At 40.6% G+C, this 9326-nt stretch overlaps 1 protein-coding gene across 1 annotated transcript in view; it reads right to left on the bottom strand.

Moving 5' to 3' along the window:
• PPFIA2 (protein tyrosine phosphatase, receptor type, f polypeptide (PTPRF), interacting protein (liprin), alpha 2) overlaps positions 1 to 1106 on the bottom strand; it is a 485860-nt gene extending 484754 nt beyond the window's left edge. Inside the window, exon 1 of the mRNA XM_014531636.1 lies at positions 643 to 1106. The gene's annotated coding sequence lies outside the window, so the exon portion shown is untranslated. The remainder of the gene's footprint in view (positions 1 to 642) is intronic.
• Positions 1107 to 9326: the final 8220 nt, after the last annotated feature.

A 9326-nucleotide genomic window follows, 5' to 3' on the forward strand; every position in this document is an offset into this window, starting at 1 on the left:
CTTCCCGCGGCTCCGTCAGCAGCCCGAAGGAGAAGCGTCCATCGGAAAAATGGCATATTACAAATTTTGCTTTGGGAAGCAGAGCTCGGTTCAGACCATTGTCAAAGGGAGGAGAGGGGGAGGCGGCTCTTAAAGCAGCAGCGGCCCCTGAGCCAGAGCCGCCCCAGCTCCACGCGTGCAGCCGGACACCCGGCGCGGGGAGCCGGGCACTGGGGGCTGGGTTGGACCTGTAGAAACTTAATCTAGTGGCACTGCTCCCCGTCCAGGTCCAAGCCACCCGCAGGGCATCTCCCCCAACGTGAGCTTCGAGGGGGAAAAGGATGCTGAGTGACTGGCAGGGAAGTTCTCCACCACATCCCCCTCCTGGAGCCCCTCCGGAGTTGACCGCTGACGCCCCAAGTAGGAACGCTACAGGGAAGCGAGTCCCCAGGGATGCGAGAGGCAGGACAGGTCCCCTCCTGGCTGGCCCCCAGCCTATTTCCGCGCTACGGTGTCTCGTTTCACTAAAAAAAAAAAAAAAAAAAAAAAAAAAAGGCAGTCCTTCTCCGGAAAGGCAAGCAGTCAACCCCACACACACCCCGTTTCTCCCCCCAGCCTCTTTGCAAGCCTCCTTGCCGGCATCCGTGGGCCGGGAGGACCAACCTGCCGGCAGCCGCTGTGGATGCTACAGCATCTCTCCTCACTTGCCTCTGGCTGTTGCTGCTGCCGCCGCTCCTCCTCCGTCTCTCCCCCTCCTCCTCCCTGGCAGCAGCCACCTCGTCTTCCTCTGGAACAAGGGCTTCCCCTGGAAGCTGCTGCAGTGGTTTCCACCGGCCCTTAAATAAATTCTGAAGTAATCACGTCTTCGCTCTCCCCTCCCCACGCACACGCGCTCGCGGATACACACGACTGCCCCGAAGCCGCTGCCAGGCTGCTGGGCTCGCGCGGGTCCCCGTGCCCCCGGCGAAGGCGGGAGCTAGGGATGGGCAGGTGTGGGGCGGGGGCAGGCTCTTCCTCACCGAGCCTCCCCCCGCACAATGGTCCTCGCTGGAAGCCGTGTGTCTGCCCGCGCTGCTGGGGAGGGGAAGGGGCTGAGGCACCTTCTGGCTCTCCCGTCTCCCGTGCTCATTTCTTGAAGCAGCTTCCTTCTCCCAGGACGAGGCGTGACAGTCACGGTTGTAAAGACTTGAGTCAATCCAGGGTGTGGCGGCATCTGTCACTTCTCATTAGCTCTCCAGTTCCTCTCCATTCATTGCTTTGGCGATGAGGATTGTGTGTTAAGTACTCCCTGCCCTAGTAAATTTCAGATTTGGGCAAAGTCTGGTCTCCATAGAGTTCTAGTTTCTCTATACCTACATGTCTTTTTACCCATTCTCCTTTTCTTCTTCATTCATACAAACCCATCTCATCAGGGGCAGGGAGGAAGCAGAAGACAAAACCAGTACCTACTCTCAGCAAAAGAGAAAACGTTTCAGTGTGGGAAATTTACATATCCCAGTTTCCATGAAAAGAAAGAGGGTGTGCAGAAGGGAATTGGGAAAGGGGTTTTAAACATTAGGAATAATTTTGGGGTTAGTGCAAGTACCTTCAGGACATAGTGCAGTAAATCTAAAAGGTATGTTTTACTTTTGTTTAAAGCCAAGAGTCACAAGCTAACTAATGAAATAATATTCAAATACCAGCTCCCTTAAGTACAATATTCAAGATACAGATCTTTCATTTTGAGGGTAGCATTTCATTCATTTAGTGACTCCACCATGACATGTGAAATCAAGTACCCCCTTCCCAGTCTCTTCTAGATTGTTATTCAAATTCTGAATCACAAAATAATTCTGTAAGAATTAAATATAGAATAATATGAAGATTTATTATATGTCAACTGGAACACTTTCCCAAATTTAATGTACATGTAGACCATTCATGGATCTTATTAAATTTCAGATTATGATTCACTTGGATTTGGGGTGGACCCTGAGTTTCTGCATTTCTAACAACTCCCAGATGGGACAACACTGTGAGCAGCAAAGTTCCAAACCATCCTATCATGTCATCCTTTGCTGTGACTTAAATACTCTTAACCATAAGAAACCCATTAGCACACAAGGCAGTCCAGACCATTTTCAAATACATCTGATTAGATGATAGCTTTATCATATTAATCAGATATCAGCGCTCATAACTCTCACTCTCTAGAATTCCCCAGAAGACATAAAATGTCCTTATACGTGATAGACCTTCACATTTTAAAAGACAGTTAATATGTCTCTTTGTCCGAGAATTCCTTCCTTCTTAAACCTTGGCTCTAATTTCTTTGGTAGTAAACATTTTTCAAATACAGGGTCATTTCCAGCAAAAGTCTTGATTTGCCTGACTCCCATTCACATATCAAATAAAAGTTTTAATTCTAAGTATAAACCCTGCACATTCAGTTGATATAACAGAGTTGAAAGTCTACTCCATAGTTGGTATCACAGAAAAGAAGAATTTGATCATGGAAGGCAGAGAATAGTTGTGAAGTAAAAGATATTTAATTAAGAAGATGTAGTCTTTATGGATACTCTCAGCTTAGAAACTATACATTCTAATGTTATCACTCCCAACATTATGGCCAAGAGTGTAAATAACATTTTCTATCAAACTGAGAGGCATTATTAAGAAGCAATTTTGCAGAAAACATCAGGTAAAACAATTCACATGAAAAAAGTCACTCCCTGCACCAGTTATTCAAGTTTAGTGACCCTCTACCTTAGCATGCAAGAGAATGTCCAAAGGGCTTGTTACAATACATATTTCCAGGCCAGGCCCCACAATTTCATACTCAGTAGGTCTGTGGTGTGGCCAGAGATTTTGCATTCCTAATAAATTCCTAAGTAATGCTAATAATAGTGATAGGTCAGAAATCCAACTTTCAGAACCACTGATTAAATTAATCTGAAGAAATTAACCTGAACAAAAAATATTTCTTGTTCTGTACAGTAAGTATTTATTCTACAGAACAAGAAAAACAACTGATAAATATTTTCACTCAGGACAAAAATCTCTCATACAAATATAAAACCAATTATTATGCTGACTTTATCATCTACTCCTACTAGTTTTTGATAGGTAAGAATCAATGTTTAAGATGAAATAGCTTACCTCTTAAATAGTCAACTATTTGCTACCTCTTTCATTAGTCTAAGTACCTAACGTCAATGAAATGAGTTACTCCATAGAGGTATACAATATTGTCAGCCATACTCACTAATTCTTCTACTGCATTTTATTTCAAATATGAGTATTCTTGTCTATATACTCTTTAAGTACAACCACTCTCATTTTTACTATGATGGCTATTTTTTCCATCTCTTTAGATATTCTACATATTGCGTGTTCCTTTAGTAGTAAAAATGATCCTATATAATAAAAACCTAATATGCTAAGTGTCCGGTCATCCATTCAACCAATCAAAGCTTAATATGCTAATGATAAACTAAGGCCACTCAACCGCTCACTATGATGTGCAATGACCACCAGGGGGCAGATAGTCCACCAGTCACTATGATGTGCATTGACCACCAGGGGGCAGAGGCTCCAACCGGTAGGTTAGCTTGCTGCTGGGGTCTGGCTGATCGGGACTGAGCGAGACAGGCTGAACACATCCTGAAACTTCCCCACCCACCCCCGCAGTCCCTCTCGGCCTGGCCAACCTCCCGCATCCCTCTCCGGCCCTGATCGTGCACCAGTGGGGTCCCTCAGCCTGGCCTGCGCCCTCTCGCAATCCAGGACCCCTTGGGGGATGTCGGAGGGCTGGTTTCGGCCCAATCCTGCAGGCCAGACTGAGGGACCCCACTGGTGCATGAATTTGTGCACCAGGCTTCTAGTAGTAATAATAATAAGAAGAAGCACTTGTTTTATTTAAATCAAATATAGTTTTGTTTGTAAAGATAAAGTTTACTTAAATCAAGCACCAAAGAAAATGGGTAATTAAGCATGGGCCATGACAATAATAGCGATTTAGTAAGTGGCAGTAATTTTCTTTTAAGTACAAGAATAATTTTCATGCAAAATGAAAACAAGTAATATTAGTTGTAACAGACATGTTGATATTAATATCACCTCATTTCAACTATATAGCTACCCATTTATGAAAATACTTCACCTATATTCACAATAGTTTATATTAACATTATTAAAACAATTAAATGACATTTTGTTTTTTATTTTTTATGCTACACATTACTCTTCTTATTTGTCTAAAGAAGCAAACTACAGAATATGAAATCGATACTAAGCACACACTTGCTGACTCTTGTGACTCCACTAAATGTATAAGTATTAATTCTCACAAAATAAATTGTTGTGAAAGGCTACATTAATCAACCTTTATCTATGCATTTACATGGAATTACTGTAAAATGTAGCAATTTGACGAATAGTCACCAAGATTTCAACTCATAACTAAGAATGTCTTAGTGTTACAGAAGAGCAAAAACTGTTAGTTATTTTTTGAAGTCAAGGTGTGATAAAAGAAAACAAGTTTTAGAGTTTTTTTGCATTCTTTAATGCTATCAGACATCAATGTAGGAGCAATATAAGGGCTCTAAAATAAGTTAAATAGTGTTGGCTTTTGGAATATTTTTTATTCTTTTTAAAGGACAAAATAACATTGTAGAAAATATATTTTCTTTTTAATCCCTGAGATCAAATATTAAAAGGGAAAAAACATTCTACTTATATTCTCTACTTGTTTTTACTTAGAGAGAAGATTTATTCTAACATAAACCCTCATAATAAAGGTTTTCATTTCTGCCTTTATTCCAATTCAGGCAACCTCACTTTGTAATTAAAGAATCATGGGATATTATGCTGGGAGTTTTAATCTAATTCCAGTTTTACAGATGAATAAAATAAAAGTCAGTAGAATTAATTCCTGGTTTTCAAATGAAGTGTCTAAAGAAGCTAGGCAGGTACTTTTTAACTTCTATTAAACATAAATCTTCCAGAATTTGATTCAAAATGAGTAATGATTACCTAATTACTCTGATCATTGACATCACTGATACCAATCCAATATTTCTTTGTTTCAATTGCCAACACAAATAAAGTGGATGAAGTTGAGATAAGTGAGTATTGCTGTTCTTCAGATTAGAAATCATTGGGGAAAGAAAAGTCACCAACATAAACATAAGCTTTTCCTTAGTGTTCACCATTCAAAGACATGTAAGCAGTCATGGATAGTAAATTAAACAATAAAAATAAAATGATAATGCGTGGCTGGTATTGCTCAGTGGTTGAGTGTCGACCCATGAACCAGAAGGTCATAGTTAGATTCCAGGTCAAGGCACATGCCTGGGTTGCAGGTTCGATCCCCAGTAAGGGGCATGCAGGAGACAGCTGATCAATGATTCCCTCTCATCACTGATGTTTCTATCTCTCTCTCTCTCTCCCTTCTGCTTTGAAATCAATAAAAGTATATTTTTTAAAAATAACTTGTATGGATAATCCTTATTGAATGCAGTTTAAAGATTCATAGAGCAATGAGGAATACAAATGTATGCTTTATAAAGACTGTGAATAGAAGACAGCATCTTCAATAAAAAAAAATTATTAAGAATGATTCCTAGACAGTTGATGTTGTGTAGAAAACTTTCTTCAAAATGATTGTTATATATGTCTTTAGTAAGTGGCTCTTGTCTGATGTTCAGTCTTAAATGAGGTGGACTCAAATTTATATCTAATGAGTACAGAGGAGTGAGATGTGGAAGGGCGGTCAAGACCAAGTGGGAAAATGGCAAGTGTCCTGGCATATATTAAAAAATTCATTTCCAAGTTTAGTAGTTTAAAACAACAATCTTTTGGTTATTTATCATAGTATTAGTGGGCCAGGAATTTTATCATAGCTTGCCTAGGTAGTTCTGGCTTGGAAGCTCTCATGGGGTGCAGTGTAACAGAGGCTAGATGCTGAAAGAGTGAAAGTGGGGACAGCTAAAGCAGCTAGGGCTGACTCAGAGGGATGGGGCGCCCTCTCTCTCTCTCTCCTCTCTCTCTCTCTCTCTCTCTCTCTCTCTCTCTCTCTCTCTCTCTCTCCTTTTGACTTCTCCATGTGGTATTGCTAAATGGGATAGTTTGGGCTTCATCACAGCACAGCAGCTTAAGGGCAGTCAGACATGTCAGCAGAAGTCAAAGTGTCCAAGGCAGAAGCTGCTTCACATTTCATGACCGAGCTTTGAAAGTCACATAGTGTCACTTCCACCATATTCTGTCATTAGATCATAGTAACGAGCTCTCTGGATTCAAAAGGGAAAAAAAACAACCCCCCACACTTCTCTTGGTGTGAAGAGCATCAAAATCACATGATAATAAGAATATTATTGAAGCCAATTTAGCAAATACAATCAGCCACAGCAGCCTACCTTTATGAAATGCATATTTATTGTTAAAAATTCAGTTATATTACATTAATAGGTTTTTAAAATGTAGGCAAAGTCTTTTAAGAATAAGAATATATAAGTAGCGCCCTAACCGGTTCGGCTCAGTGGATAGAGCATTAGCCTGCGGACTCAAGGGTCCCAGGTTCAATTCTGGTCAAGGGCATGTACCTTGGTTGTGGGCACATCCCCAGTAGGGAGTGTGCAGGAGGCAGCTCATCGATGTTTATCTCTCATCGATGTTTCTAACTCTCTATCCCTCTCCCTTCCTCTCTGTAAAAAATCAATAAAATATATTTTTTTAAAAAAGAGTATATAAGTAGCTGATAAGCTGTTTGTTAGAGATGGGCAGAATTCATAGGAATTAAGTATGAGAAAGCAGATCACCTGTGTGTCAAACATAGACAGAAAGAGACGGAAAGATAAGAGATACCAAATATTCAGGAGACACCTAGGTACTATATATTTATAATATATATATGTCTAAGAATAAATATACAAGAGCCTGTAGGTGTTCAGATAACACTAGATATGCAAAAAAAGAAAAAAAATGATCATTCTCAAATCTTTTTTGGCCGTCCATTGGTGACCTCAATTACAACCCTATATGTTTTTTGCTAAGTAATACAAATAAAGCTCATGACTTTTCATTCAGCTAATTGGAGAGCTACATCTACCGGCCAGGTGTAATTGTTCCTGCATCTCTCTAGTAGAACAGGGATGTGTTGTTGCCCCAGAGTGTCTTCTGCCTATTGACTCCTCCTGGCTCAAACTTCAACTCTGGCCCTTGAAACCATACCATAAGTGTGGAAGGTTGGTGCAGCAGAGAGAAGAACAGGACATTTGAACATTACATACCCCAGGATTCAGATGATGGCGTCCTTCTACACTGTACCTTATCATAGGTATGTTAATTTATCCTAGCTCTTTTCTCTGCTTTCGTGTGTTTTCAATAGATTTGATAAAATGTATGATTTCAGTAATTTGTTCTGTGAGCTTTTCTATTTCATGACCACTGGTGTAGCTTGCTGATAATATATTTGGAGGTCATTAGTGTATCAAGGTGATGTCCCGTATGACAATTTATCTTGACAAGTGAAGAGGCAACTGGGTTTTTCATAACCCCAAATATTTTCCCAGTGTTAGCTCCATGGATTGAGCCCAAAATAAAACAAATAAACAAACAACAAAACCCTTATACCAACCAACCAGATGTCTCTGATACCAACCAACCAGATGTCAGCCAACTGGATGTCCTCTGGAATCAATGAATTCCCATTCAGCCACAGAACCTAAAATAATCTCATAGATATGTAAGTTATCATCAAGTGGTGCCAAACGGCCACCAGCAGTTGAGTAGGGGCAAATGGAATGCTGGGAAGCATGTGAGGTTTACTCAGATATAGACATGAGCAGAGTTCCAGCCCATGAGACCTTGCAAGAGCAATCGAGGACACTGGCCCTAAGTAAGGGGGTAAAACGTATTCTTGAAAGTATTAATTAAGCAGACTGCCCCGTTTCAAATCCTATCATATGCTAGCCAACCTTAAGCAGATTATTTAGACTTTCTGTATTTCCCATTTCATTATGTATAAAATAGAGATAAAATAGTATCTGCATCATAGAATTAAAAGAGATCATTTATATACAGAGCTAAATAAATGCCAGCTATTATTAGCTTCAGTATTTCCAGACCTGAGAAACCAGGCAAAACGTAGTATTTGCAGTGAGATAAAAATTAGAGGTCACCGTAGATCAAATTTATATAAGCAGATGGAAGTCAGGGATGTCCCTAATAGATATCTTGCTTTATTCTTTGAATTCTGAGGTTTCATCTAAAGAATATATAACTAAATTATATAAAATTTATGTTCATATTAGAGGCCCAGTGCATGAATTCATGCACAGGTGGGGTCCCTCAGCCTGGCCTGTGCCCTCTCGCAATCCAGGACCCTTTGGGGTATGTAAGACTGCCAGTTTCAGCCTGATCCCTGCAGGCCAAGCCAAAATCGCCAGTCCAACATCCCCCAAGGGATGTAGCAGTGCCAAAGCGGCAGGCGGCTGGGAGGAACTCCAGCTGGGGCCAGGCTGTGCTGATGCTCATCCCTGCCCTGCAGTACCTGCCACCGCAGCTGTTGGGTAGTGCTGCCGTGGAGGCAGGAGAGGCTCCAGGCACCACAGCTGCGCTCGCGAGCCATGAGCCCAGCTTCTGGCTGAGTAACGCTCCCACTGTGGGAGCACACTGACCACCAGGGGGCAGCTCCTGCATTGAGTGTCTGCCCCATGGTGGTCAGTGCGCATCATAGTGACTGGTCGACCAGTCGTTCTGGTCATAATAGTCACTTAAGCTTTTATATATATAGATTTATGACATCAACATACCATTTAGTTTATTAATCTCAGATAATATTATTCTTTGACAAGGCTATGTGAGAGCTCTTTTAAAAAAATAAGAACACATGGTAAAACATTAATAATACAACTATCTTAGGATTACATGTGTTTTAGATCTATAGAAAATATCCCTGTGTTTAAAACAGTAAATTATTAATTCATCCAACAAATATTTATTGTGCCAGACACAGTTGATAGGATAAATCTGACATACTCTCTTTGAGCAGTTACCATAATGATTGTTAAATACAGATGAGCAACCTGTCAAAACAAGCAATAAATATCTACTTAAACTGTTCTAAGGCAGCAATTTCCAACCTTTTTACCTCGTGGCACACAGGCACTCATAACTAACATTCTGAGGCACCCCAAAAAACATTTTTTTTGCCAATCTGAAGAAAAAATAAGTAAAACTTTCACTCATTCACAATTGGCCTGCTATTGTTGTGTTGGCTGTTCTCAGTTTTTAATTTGAAAATCTAAGGGAAAAGAAGTCAATGCCCTGACTAAATAGTCAGGTATTGCATGTTTTTAAAAATTCTT

This window comes from Myotis brandtii, unplaced genomic scaffold (assembly GCF_000412655.1).
Source record: "Myotis brandtii unplaced genomic scaffold, ASM41265v1 scaffold82, whole genome shotgun sequence".
NCBI lineage: Eukaryota > Metazoa > Chordata > Mammalia > Chiroptera > Vespertilionidae > Myotis > Myotis brandtii.